Genomic DNA, 12,038 nt, shown 5'->3' on the forward strand with positions numbered 1-12,038 from the left:
GAAAATCAACGTAAGCCCGGCCTATGCAACGCTGAACCCAGAACCGGCAGTTACAACTCAGAAAAAAGACCGCCAAGTCATGCACGACAACCCTCCGCAGTCAGCGGCTCAAATTGGGGCAGCTGCCAGAAACAGACAACAAAAAGCAGAAGGATACGGCCCATCAGAACGTCTGTCCCACGCGTGGCTCTGGTCTCTGCACCGAGGGTGATGCAGAGAGAAAGGTAACTGCAACGACAAAAGGAAAAGGGGCTCCTGAGGAGAGAGCGATGGGGCTGGGATTTCCATCTGGAGGGAGAGAAGGATGCGGGAGACTGAAAGGATTACGATCCAGGTTAACAAAACCCATAAAAGCAGTAAACAAGCTGAACGTGCAGCTCTCACCATGCATAGCTGCTTGCCAGACCCTGTAATTTTAGACGCGGGGGCTCCTGCGGAAACTAGCAGCAAATTTGGTTAGAGCAGATAAAACCACTTCTTTACACTGTGAGCAGGGAACTCCCAGAGCCTGCTACCACCAGTGGCTGTGGAGGCAGCCACGCTCAGCGGGTTCAAAATGGGACCAGATAAATGCACGGAAAACTGATCTGTAACCAGAAAATACAGGACCAGGCAGGGATGTAACCCGCTTACAACAGCTGTGGCTTCTGGGGGAGTGCAGGAGGACTGGACCACAAAACTGTCCAGGCTTGCAAGCTTTCCCCAAAGTAGCCTTTCCTATTGCTCCCACAGGAGTCCGACTGCTGGCCTAGATGGACTGTTGGTCTGACCCATTAGGGCATTTCTCATGTTATTTTTATTCCCACACACAAATCTCTCGGCTTTAGTTGGATCCACAGCCAAACAGAAGATTCAAATGCAGAACTTCAGTTTGTGCACTGTCTCGATATTCAGGCACACACACAAGATCCTGAACGGATGTTACTTTCATTACACATACTTCTGGATTATCTTTCTTTTCCATTGAAATACAGGCTGTCTTTTGGGAGCCAGCCAGCTGACTTCAGGAGACAATGCTGCTGAACTGCTGTCAGCTGCTGCACTGGAACACAATACCATCTGACAGACAAGGAAAACAATTCTTAACGTGTTTACCGCGAAGGTGCCAGAGGTTATCACCAGTGTTTGTTGTGTGCGGAAGACAAGCAAATAAGCAGACAAATGCTCTCATATACAGTGAGCAGCTTGGGAAAGGGCAACACAACATATTTGCAGAGCACTGTGCAGCCACCCCTCTGCATGTGTGCATTTCTGTATGTAAAGCTTATTCTCAAAGTCATAAAAAGAGGATTTAAGAGGAATCATTAACCCATCACCAGAAAACCTGTCCTCTGCGTAAGCTCAAAGTTCTCCATCAATTTACAGACAGCATCTTTCCCTGCTAGAGTGAGGGGATACTGAAGTAACTAAGAGATAAGGCCTGTATTACTAGAAATCATTTCATAGCAGAAACTTCACGAAGGCTTTACTTTGAAACTACTGCTTCCAGCAAGACCAGAAAACTTGGGAGATCGCACCAGAATTAGAAAGTGCCTGCGTGCCAAGTCTGAGATTGAGCCACATACCTTTCTTTCCCCAAAAGACTATTTTGATAGCAGACTCGGTTCAGCTTATTTACAGGTTTGCGGGTCATTTTTTAACTTGTCAAAACATATGCCAGGCATGTGTGCAACAGCCAGATAACTTATCATTTAAGTAATTTTTGAAAACAACATGCAGAAACAAACATTTAATACAGATGACTATCACTTATACTTTGATTTTGGCTTCATACTACTATCTTTGCATCACTGTATTTAATTACACTCCACATTCCCTTCATGATTCATCGTTGCATAACAAACTAGATAGCCACTTTATGGGTGTGTTGCAGGTTTGCACAATTAACTGAGTCTATTGGACTGGAAATGACGATTTGTATTAACTGAAAAGATCATGTGGCTGCATAGTTTGTGGGTGTTGGTTTATTAGAATGGAAAGTGCCAATTAGAGAAGGAGAAAACAAAGACAAACTCATTATGTTTTAAAGAGAAGTACCTATGACTTCCTGGAAATGTTAAAGTTTATCTGGGATAGGATTCCCAGTTGCTAAATTACAAAGAAAATTATTCTTCCTGTGTTCACGAGCACGTAGGCGCGGCAAAGGAGGAAGCGCAAGCGACAGAGGGAGAACAAAACACGTAGTGATCCAGGCACAGGACAAGAGAAGAGTTTCCACGCCAAGGCCACCTCCACCGTCGCCACCACCTCCCAGCCCCTGCCCAGCAAAGTCTGCGCCTGCTGCAGGCCGGGCACATCGGTCACACAAGCTGCAGTGGGCTGTAGGGACTCACTGGGGACCGGCTGCTCTGCCCCGAGCGTGTAAAGACACTCAGCAGATCCCGGGAGGAAGAGAAGACGTTTCCACAAAGAAATGCCAGCTCCCAAACCTGCGGTGACCCTGCGGAGGAAGGAAGACAGTGCGGTCTCAAGATGACAGCGATTTCTGGACTCGTGGATGCTGGGTTTTGGCCATGCCGCAGGCCATGCAGGTGCAGCCTCACCACCCAGACCTCGCCCCGGTGCTCTCCCCGCAGAGCTACTTCCAGCCACGCAACAGGAACGCTTTTGTCCTCCCCATATTTTAAGCTCAACAGCAAATTCAGTTCGATCATACTTTACTCTTCACATCTACTTTCAACAGCTCCATCTCATTACCACAAATCTACACTAAAAATGTAAAACTCAAATGCCTCCGAACTGACTAAAGGTTATATGTTTGACTATGGTACTCACACCATTTTGATTAACAATTAGAAGGTGATGCTTACGACAGAACAAACACCATATAACTCAAGTAGTTAAAGATGTGTGGACACAGAAGGGAATTCAATTCAGAGTTTGAAAAAGTGCTTGATATATTTCAATGTGGTATATTAAAAGAGGGCAAAGTATTTTTTTAGTTTTCCTTTTTTTTTGGGGGGGGTGGGGGTGGGGAGAGTGGGGAAACACACAGAATCAGGTAATTTCCTTAATTAGTATTTTTCTAATTCTATCCATGTTTATGTGAGGTGTGAAGATACTGAACAGCAGACCAAGACCCTCAAAAGGTCATGTTTCTCACTCCTAAAAGCAGATGATTATTCCTACAGCATTAATAAATTCTGGTTCACCTTGGAATCCCTTTTTTTCCCCCAGACTTCACAACAGAGCCAATACACGTAAAATATCAAGTGCACATCATGTAAAAATGCTCTTATAAGAACGTGAGCAATCAAGTAGCTTATTTTAATGCAATTACGTGCAAAGGTATCTGTCTGTCAGGATTTCTACTAACCGCCAGTCAATACATCCCCAGCTTTGCTTTTCCCGCCAACTTGTATGGGCGACAGCTGGAAATTCCAACAACTGCCACAAGGTTCAGAAGCACAAACCAAGCACCGGACCTCTTCACTCTGCAGTATTTCTCAGTGCCTTGAAACAAGAACTGTGTGGGCGTTGGGAGCAAGCACAAGAGGAATCTCATTTTCTGTCCAAATACATCAGGCTGGTGAATGAAGTTAGTAAATCAAACACTAAGAAAAAAAGGGGGAGACAAGTTGGGAGATAAAAAGAGTATGTTGTACAAAACGTTTGTTGAGAATTACTGTGATCACACCAGCTTTTCCCCCTTCTTATCTGCTTGCAGCCAATGCTGCTATGCACAAGAGCAGTTAAGGCCTGTCTTGTACGTACACATGCATATATATGTACACGTTCATATGACATATACATTTAAGAGTGAAAAGCTATTCTCATGCCTCAATTTTTGAGATGTCCAATTTGAAATGTTTTGAAGCAACCTGATCTTAAGGGCACGACCTTAGGTTTACTTCTCTAAACCTCACAAAGGTTATTTAGATCACATATATATAACCTTAACTAGAGACAGGGGACTAGAGACACCAACATTTAAAAATACTTCTAAATAAATATTTTAAGTATCAGCTCTTTAATTCCATGTGTAGATACAAGTAAGAGCTGAAATTCAGAGATGTTGATTAATCTTTTTTTCCAGCAAAATCATTAGGTCCTGTAGTGCTCGGCTTCTCAGAAAATTAGCGTTTTGTTAGTAGGCACAAAGATGCACTCAGGTAAGCAAGCATTAGGCTCTGGAATTAAAGATGTCATTCATAAATAGACATTAAAAACACATGTCAGATTTTGACATGACAAGAAACCAGGAGCAAGTTCAGCAGCAGTGTCTCACTTTGTTGGGGACGTCTGTAGCAAGGGATCAGTAGTGCAAATACAAGCACACATCTCAAAATATAAATGCTCGGCAGACTGTTGTGTCCCCTTCCACATGCCCTATATAGGCAGAATCTCAAATATGAATAAAATTAACTTTACACTCTTTGGGAATCAAGTTACTGAACTATTAATTTCTACAATGATACACTTAGAACTGTTTCCAAATACCGTTTCTATATATATAGCTTTTCAACTGAAATTACCGGTTCAGAATGAGAACCAGCTGAGCTTTACCCGGCCCCGTCCTTCCTGCTCTATCTGCTCTTACCTCCCTGGCTCACCAAAGCCACACGCTATTCCACCTTCAGATCTTGTAAAATCTGTGAAATCTCCTTCCGCTGCTTTCAGAGGTCTCACAAATATCCACCTGATACATAAGGCATCCCAGGCTTCCCTGGGTTTTGTTTTTAATGGCATGCTATACTTCTAGGCTGTCAGTTTTGCTTACTATTTATTTTGCAGAGATCATAAGCCACACCTATTCATGATACTCTATAAAGAAACACTTTTGTCAATAGAACAGACTATGGCACTGCCTTTAATAGGTAAAAAGGATAGAACAAGCCACAGGAAAAGGCACAAAGAAAGCAAAGAGCTCACTGCTACCATTCTTTCCAATCTCAGTGAAGCCTACTGCCCAGTCATGACCGTAAAAGACTGACGACTTCTAGGCTTGCCAATACAAAATACCCAACACCTACAGGTGCTGGCAATATTTAGTTATTTTTCAGGAGTTCCTGTTCGGTCTTGACAAACAAGGGTCCACAGCAATCCACGCATCACACGCTGGGCAATGCAACATGGTGTGCCTGGAGATTGACTCCGTGGACGTAGGGCCTCCGCAGCATGTGCTGCAGTGCATTAGATCACCCAGGACTGGCTCCTTCCACAGACAGCCTACCTGATCTAATTTATGTCCCTTACTTTGGTGTCTTTGATAGAGTAATTAATAAAGCTTACCTTGTGCAAGGACCAGTTCAGAGGCCCCTGCATCAGATATGCTCCTTGCAGTGGGCAAACCAGTTGAGATCTCTTGGAGCAAAGAGACATAAATTCTTCCCTGGCAGGGATAAGAAACACTACACACACACACAGAGTGTTTTGCAGTTTTCAGATGCAAGTTCACTTTGGCTGTTTATCAAAGCCAACATACGAGGCAGGGTATAACAGCTCAAGCTGAGCGCTATGCCACTATTCACATAGCTTCTAGTTGTTTTGAAGAACAGCCACCGCAGACACCTCTCCCTGCAAAATACTGTGTGAATGCATCCTATTGTTCTTAGGCCGTTTATCTTCGCCACAAAGATGACATCTATCTATGTAGCGAGATGACCACGGCAGAAGCAGCACACTGAAAAAGAAAGATCGTAACAGACAAAGGTAACAGAATACGACATGTTCTTAGGAAGGATGAAAAGGAACTTCAGCGGTGCTGCAGACCCTAACACTGCATGTGGGTAGATTCCAGGAACTTCCCCCAAACTGTCATTATGCATAACACTACACTTGTGTGAAACACTGCCTAAAGGGCATAAAAACACGGCTGAGCCAGTCAGCCGACAGCAAGCCCTCTGGCTCTGTAAGGAAGGAGATGGGATGCAACAGGGCAGTTAGACTGGGATTTGAGTCAGCTCCTCTGTTTCTGCTGATCAGCCCAGCATCCTCCAGTGGAACGTCTCTCAACACTGCCCTAAAAGCATCCAATCTAACGGATTAAGTGAGCTCTGAGTATTTCACCAGACTAGAGCTCGGCTTCCTGATGACCAGTTTACATGCCCGAGAGCAAGAATGAACTCAGCCTGGGAGGACTGTATAACAATGTCCTACAGCAGCAGGATGGACGTAACGTTTCTGCGAGGCGTTCAAATATTACAGAACGGATGGTAAAAAACAGACGTGGCTGTGGCCATTTCTGGGAAACACAAGTGTGAACAACCAGCTATTTTTAATTTATCAAGTTCCATTCCAGTCTAAGCTGCTAGAGAATCTGTGTCAATCTTTGTGTCCTTTTTTGATCTCTTCCCTCACTCAGCTTATGCTTATGCACTGAAAAAGTCTGAGCACATGATTAACCCATCCAGGCAACATGCCTTTGAAATGGCTTTTTAATCTAGACTCTCCACTCCCTGACAGACTGACTTTTGCAGTATGTCTGTATTTGCTGTCTAGACACTTGAATATGCTAACCTCTAATTTAGCCCTCCTTTACTGACCCATGAGTTTCCTCCCTTCTGTGGGTCTTCTGGCTAAACTGGAAAGGCAACACACTCATTCTGCCCTATACCTGCCTGGTGTAACTGCATTCATACAAATCTGACCAGTGAAGTAAGCGCATGTTCCTCATTCACAGCAACGACGAATCCTTACACTGAAAAAGTTTTGTAGCGCTCTCCTAATCCTGTTCCCTTCTTTGCCGTCTCCAAACTCAAGGAACAGCGCAGTCCTTTCCTGGAAGGATTCAGGACACGTCTGCAGAGACAAGGACCTGAGCTGAATCTTGTAAGCAGAATTAAATCATCGTGTACCCAGTTACGTAGGCAGAAAACGACGGAAGAGTCCAATTGAAATACGAAAGGGAGAGCAAAATACAGATGTATCCTAACAGCAGCCATATTGCCTCAAATCCCAAGGTCCACCTAACCCAATATTGCCCTACCACCGGGAAAAAAAGGAAGCAAGAGATGTTTAGGGCAGTGGGCAACGTCCTCTCCCAGTTCTCAGCAGTCTGATACAAGGCACTTTCTCTACAGCCTTAATGGATTTTTCTTTCATCAGGCTCTCTGTGCCTAGTTTTCGAAGCCATGTAAAACTTCTGGCATTTGCAGCATTCAGAGAGAGATGTAATCAAGGTACACAGATGAGAGCTCACAAAAGCCATGCTGTACTTCCACTTTAGATAGTATGTTTGCATCACAAACCACTTCCATATGCCTGAAGCATAAAAGATTTGCTATCTGTGTCAGTTCCTACAGATGATTTAAGAGGCAATTTAGCATTATCCGATTGCTGTAAAGTCTTGTGTAGGGTGAATTTGCACAAAGCCCCAGTAATGGCCCCTGTACGAGGCCGAATTTCAGCATCAGGTCTGCACAGTAGTATATTGTTACCCTTGCAATGCGAGAGTCTGCACTGCTAATCTATGGATACGCCTTACAGTCAAACTCATTGTCTCTGCCCCTTCCTTGCACACCTACACATCTTTCTCTATCCCACAGTAAGTACCACAGTACACTGTACAACATCCCCCATACAGTAAGAACAGAAGAAGTATAAAGTTTAACTGCTGGTAGTTTGGGCAATAGGATTTCTCCACTCATGTACCAGCACATGAGTTTACCACCGCTGCACCGCAGTCTCTGAGTTGCTATCAGTTCAGTGAGACTACAGCAATTCCAATGCATCCCGTATGTATTGTTTTTTCCCCTCGAAAAAACAGATGCTCGAGTTGTTTTCCCTCACATCAGGGCGATGGATGTTCAAAACTTAGGTAACTAAGAACTTTATTATCTGTGTACTTTGTTTACATTGTCATAATGCATACATCGCTAGAGTAAGAGTACACCACGCAGACTCCTTAACCTCAATATTCATACGTAGATCCACTCTGTCAGACTACCACAAAACAGAACAGAAGATAAGGACCTGAATAAGACCCATGAAACGAAACTACATAACGATCGCACACAGTTTAACTTCTACTGTGTACATCTTGATTCTGCTCGAGGTAAAGGCTGTGATTCTTAAGAAAGAGATAAGAGGGACACGACAACTCATTCATTTTGGAAGCCAGTATCCAAGCCAAGGCCAATGTGTTGAATTTTAATCTATGGAATAATGACAGAATTCAGGACTTCTCATGATGGAAAGATTTATTCATAGACCACCTTCTGCATTGCTTTTTGCTCGGTTTGCTTTTCCCAACCAATCCCTTACTAAAGGGTTCATAAAGGCTACATCTGAAATAACTAAAGCGACAGATGGTCTCAGCTCTGCAGAAGCACCTCTGGAGGTGCTGCAGAAGTGTATCTACACCACCCTCATTCACATAACGAGTCATGCAAAAACTAGCACCACAGCACCCAACTTACACTTTGTTTACCTCTCTTCAGAAAAGCTTTTCCTCTCTGATGACTTACCACAATTACCTTTTCTAGTCATTAACAAGGCAGAAAAGAAGAGTGTCTAAGCTACTCATTCCCTTTCAGGTAACCAGACCGGAGGCATGCTTACCAGAAAACATGGAAAAAAAAACCCCAAGCTTCCTGCTCAAGAGCAGCTGCCACGAACAAGTGGGATTAAGCAATAATACAGCAGCAGCTACTGTAAAACAAAGTTATTGTTTATAGAAGTTGGCTCACTAAAAAAATCACGACAATCTACAGAATGACCATACAAGAGCTATAGCTGACATTCTATATTAAAAATATATATCTATTACTTCCCATGTTAGTCTTTCAGCATGAAATTTTACTTTCATCATTTTCTAGCTTCCTAAAGAGATTTTGCCTTTCGCTTCTCCAGCTGCTGCTTACATTTATGCCTTTCTCCTCTCAAAACAGAAATAGCAACCGAAAATTTTAAGTGTTGAAAACGGGAAATATCGAGGGAACTGAGATCATTGAAAAGGCATACGCTGCAAAGCAAGCTAGAAATAGGACAACTCTGATCAAAGGACATCCAGTATCACAGGGATTCCCTCTGCAAAGGGAATCCTTGAATGAAAGGGAATATCATGAATGAAAGTCCATGATATTCTTTTTTCACAGAATTCAGACATTTCATTTATTACATACAGACAAGTCTGCTATGCATCTCCAAAACAGGGTACAAAAGAGGTCTTGTAATACTGCCTGAGCTGTTTTTTTAGCAGACTTGTTATTAACTAGTATTAACCAACCAGGATGTCCAAGATTACTTAGGAGTTAGTCTTTAGGGCAATTAGCAAATTGCAAAGAGTGGTTGATACATGCCTACAGAACTGTGAGGTGGTTTAAGAGTCCTGAAATAACTTCATATTGCAAAGAAGGGAGAGAAACAAGAATGTAACTGTTGGTACGGAATTCAATTTCCTCTGTGCGCAAGCCAGCACAGAAACTATTAGAAGTGACACCATTACTAAACATTTTTATTCAATAGAACAATCAGAAATTTAAGGCAGTGGGGTTTTAGTGAACACAGGCCATAGGTAAAGTCATTTAACAGTAAGAGACAAAAATTCCATACGATTACATGCACACGAACTAACTCCTAAATTATCTAACAGAGTAAAACCAGGCCTGCTGATGGAAGTACAGAGGCCATAGGGTAACATCTGCAGGGAAAGCCAGAACGACCTTTTCCTGGACCAAAGATTCTCAGGCACAAACAAGTTAAAAAGCCAAACATCTATTATTCCTCATGTTCCACCATGGAGGCACTGCAGGAGTTTGTCCCACTGAAGTCATGTCAACACTCTGAAACGCATCTTTTAAAAAGTTTGTTCTTTGTACCCATTCATAATAACATTTAGGGCTATTTGCACCATCAGCGAGTATGTATATCAACATACCAGGATTTAAAAAAAAAAAAAAAATTACTTTCTCCTCAACACATATATGCAACCAGGACAATTTAAACTTAAAATAACTCATGTTGCATGCGCAGTTCATCCACAAACAATTAGTTGCAGTCTTCAAGTCCAGAGCAACAGAAGTACAGCAAAGCATTTGGAAGAAGTCTTTGAGCATGTACAGTTCAGCGCAAGCCATCGTCACTAGTTGCTACCCCCTCTAAGCACATGTCCAGAACACAACATAGTGCAGTCTCACCGTTAACACAGTGTGCCATACTTCATCAAAAACACAAAACCTCACTTGTCTGCTCTCCTCCTTTCTTCTGATGGCTTCCACCTCCCCTTGTATTCTTTTCACTTTCTCTCATCTGCATAGTACGTCCAGCCAACTTTAGAGGACCTCTACATCATTTCTCACATCCAAGGGAAAAAAAAAAAACCCACCAAAAATCTTTCCTAGTTTATATTCCTCCCCTTTCTTCTCACATCACCTTCATTTGTACAGCAATACAGCAGTTCTTATGATACAAAATATGCAGTAGTAGAGCGTACTGTCCCTAAGAACAAGGGCAGACGGGGGATTTTCACCAGAGATCAATAGAAACCCCAAAAGAGAAAGCGGGAGAAGTCAACTGCAGACACGTACCACATCGTGCAATGAAATCAAGCATTCTTCTTTCTTAGCAATATTAGTAACTATTCCAGCTCAAAGAGCGGACGCATTTTCTTAATTCCATTGTTAGCAACTCTCAGTGCTGTGAGTTTTAGAATCGCACATTGACATTTCTTTATCCAACAAAGAAATTATTGCACTGTACAGCAAAACCGATCAAAAACCAGGTTCACATTGTTTAATCTGTAATAAACAGTATCGCCTGCAAATGCTCACAAAACAGCCTTGACACAGCAGCTTTCACTGAGAATCCCACTGCTCTAACCACTGCATTTTACCATCACAAATGCTAAGTCTAGACGCCAAATACACTGTCAAATCTGTGATAACCCACGTATGACTACTCAAGATGCCCAACAAATCATTACACACGAAGCCGGATTTATTTCAACACAAAGTTCAGGAAAATGGACATTCAGAGTAGCAATTCCTACAACGGTGAAAGCGTTGGTGTTTTTTTCCTTCTGGCGACACTGAAGGACAAGCGTTCCCGGTGACTGCAGAACACTCGGGACACCAAACGCGCGGGGCAAGGACCAGCTCCACCTCGCTGCTCGGGCGAAGTCGCCGTTACCGCAGAAAAAGCTGCAGCACGCATCAACAGGGAGAAGAGCGCGGAGCCAAAGCCGCCACGTCCCTCAGCGCCCGACACGGACGGGCAGCGCGGGCTGCCGGCGCCCCCGGGACCGCCCGCTGCAGGCAGCCGGTTCGGGGCGGGAGAGCGAGCGCTCCCTGCTGGCGGCGGGGCACGCGCCCGCGGGGAGCGGCTCCCGAGCCGGGGGAAGGGGCCTCCCGCCTGCCGCCCCCAGCCCGGCCGGTGCGGCGGGGCGCGCAGGTCTCCCCGCAGAGCGGAAGAACCGCGGGCGGGCCCTGCGCGGCAGCTGAGCAGGGTGGCCGGCCCGGGCAAGGTCGGGAACGGGACCCGGACACGCGGGGCGGGGGGGGGGGGGCAGCGGAACGAGTGACCGCCACCATCCCCCGGGAAACGGGGACCCGGTGACACGCGGAAGGGCACTGAAGCGGGGGCGCCGCGCAGTTCCCCTGAAGGATTAGTGCACCGGCCAGGGAAAGCCAAGCAGATAGCCGGGGCAGGAAAGGACGCCGAGTGCTGGCGAACCGGGCGCCTGCTCGGCGGAGCCAGCCGCCGCGGGGACGGCTCGGCGCCGGCGGGGTTTCACCGGCGCTGCCTCACAGCCTCTGCCGGGCACCCGGTGCTCCCCGCGCCGCTGGCGGGAGCGCGGCGCTCTGAGGGGACCGAGCGCGAGCTCCCGCGGTGCCGCGCCGCCCCTGCGCTGGCCGCGGTCCCCAGCGGTTCCTCACTCGCGCCGCCGGGCCAAGCCACGGGCGGCAGCTCCCCGGCCGGCCCCACGCCCCCGTCCCCCCCGCCCGGAGCCCGCTCGGCGAACGCGCCTCTCGCTCAGCCCGGAGGCGGCCGGCCCCGCAGGCCCGGGCGGGGGGGGATGGGGGCGCCGAGGCAGGGGCGGCGCCGCGCCGGCAGCGCTGCCCGCAGTGCGTACCGGCGGCCGTTCCCGCAGACAGGCC

The 12,038-nt window shown here is 45.9% G+C and overlaps 1 long non-coding RNA gene across 1 annotated transcript in view; it reads right to left on the reverse strand.

Moving 5' to 3' along the window:
• Window positions 1-2,345: 2,345 nt before the first annotated feature.
• LOC127024728 (uncharacterized) overlaps window positions 2,346-12,038 on the reverse strand; it is a 29,642-nt gene continuing 19,949 nt past the window's right edge. The window contains exon 5 of the long non-coding RNA XR_007767593.1: window positions 2,346-2,440. This is a non-coding gene — a long non-coding RNA (uncharacterized LOC127024728). The remainder of the gene's footprint in view (window positions 2,441-12,038) is intronic.

This window comes from Gymnogyps californianus, chromosome 21 (genome assembly GCF_018139145.2).
Source record: "Gymnogyps californianus isolate 813 chromosome 21, ASM1813914v2, whole genome shotgun sequence".
In the NCBI taxonomy this organism is placed as follows: domain Eukaryota; kingdom Metazoa; phylum Chordata; class Aves; order Accipitriformes; family Cathartidae; genus Gymnogyps; species Gymnogyps californianus.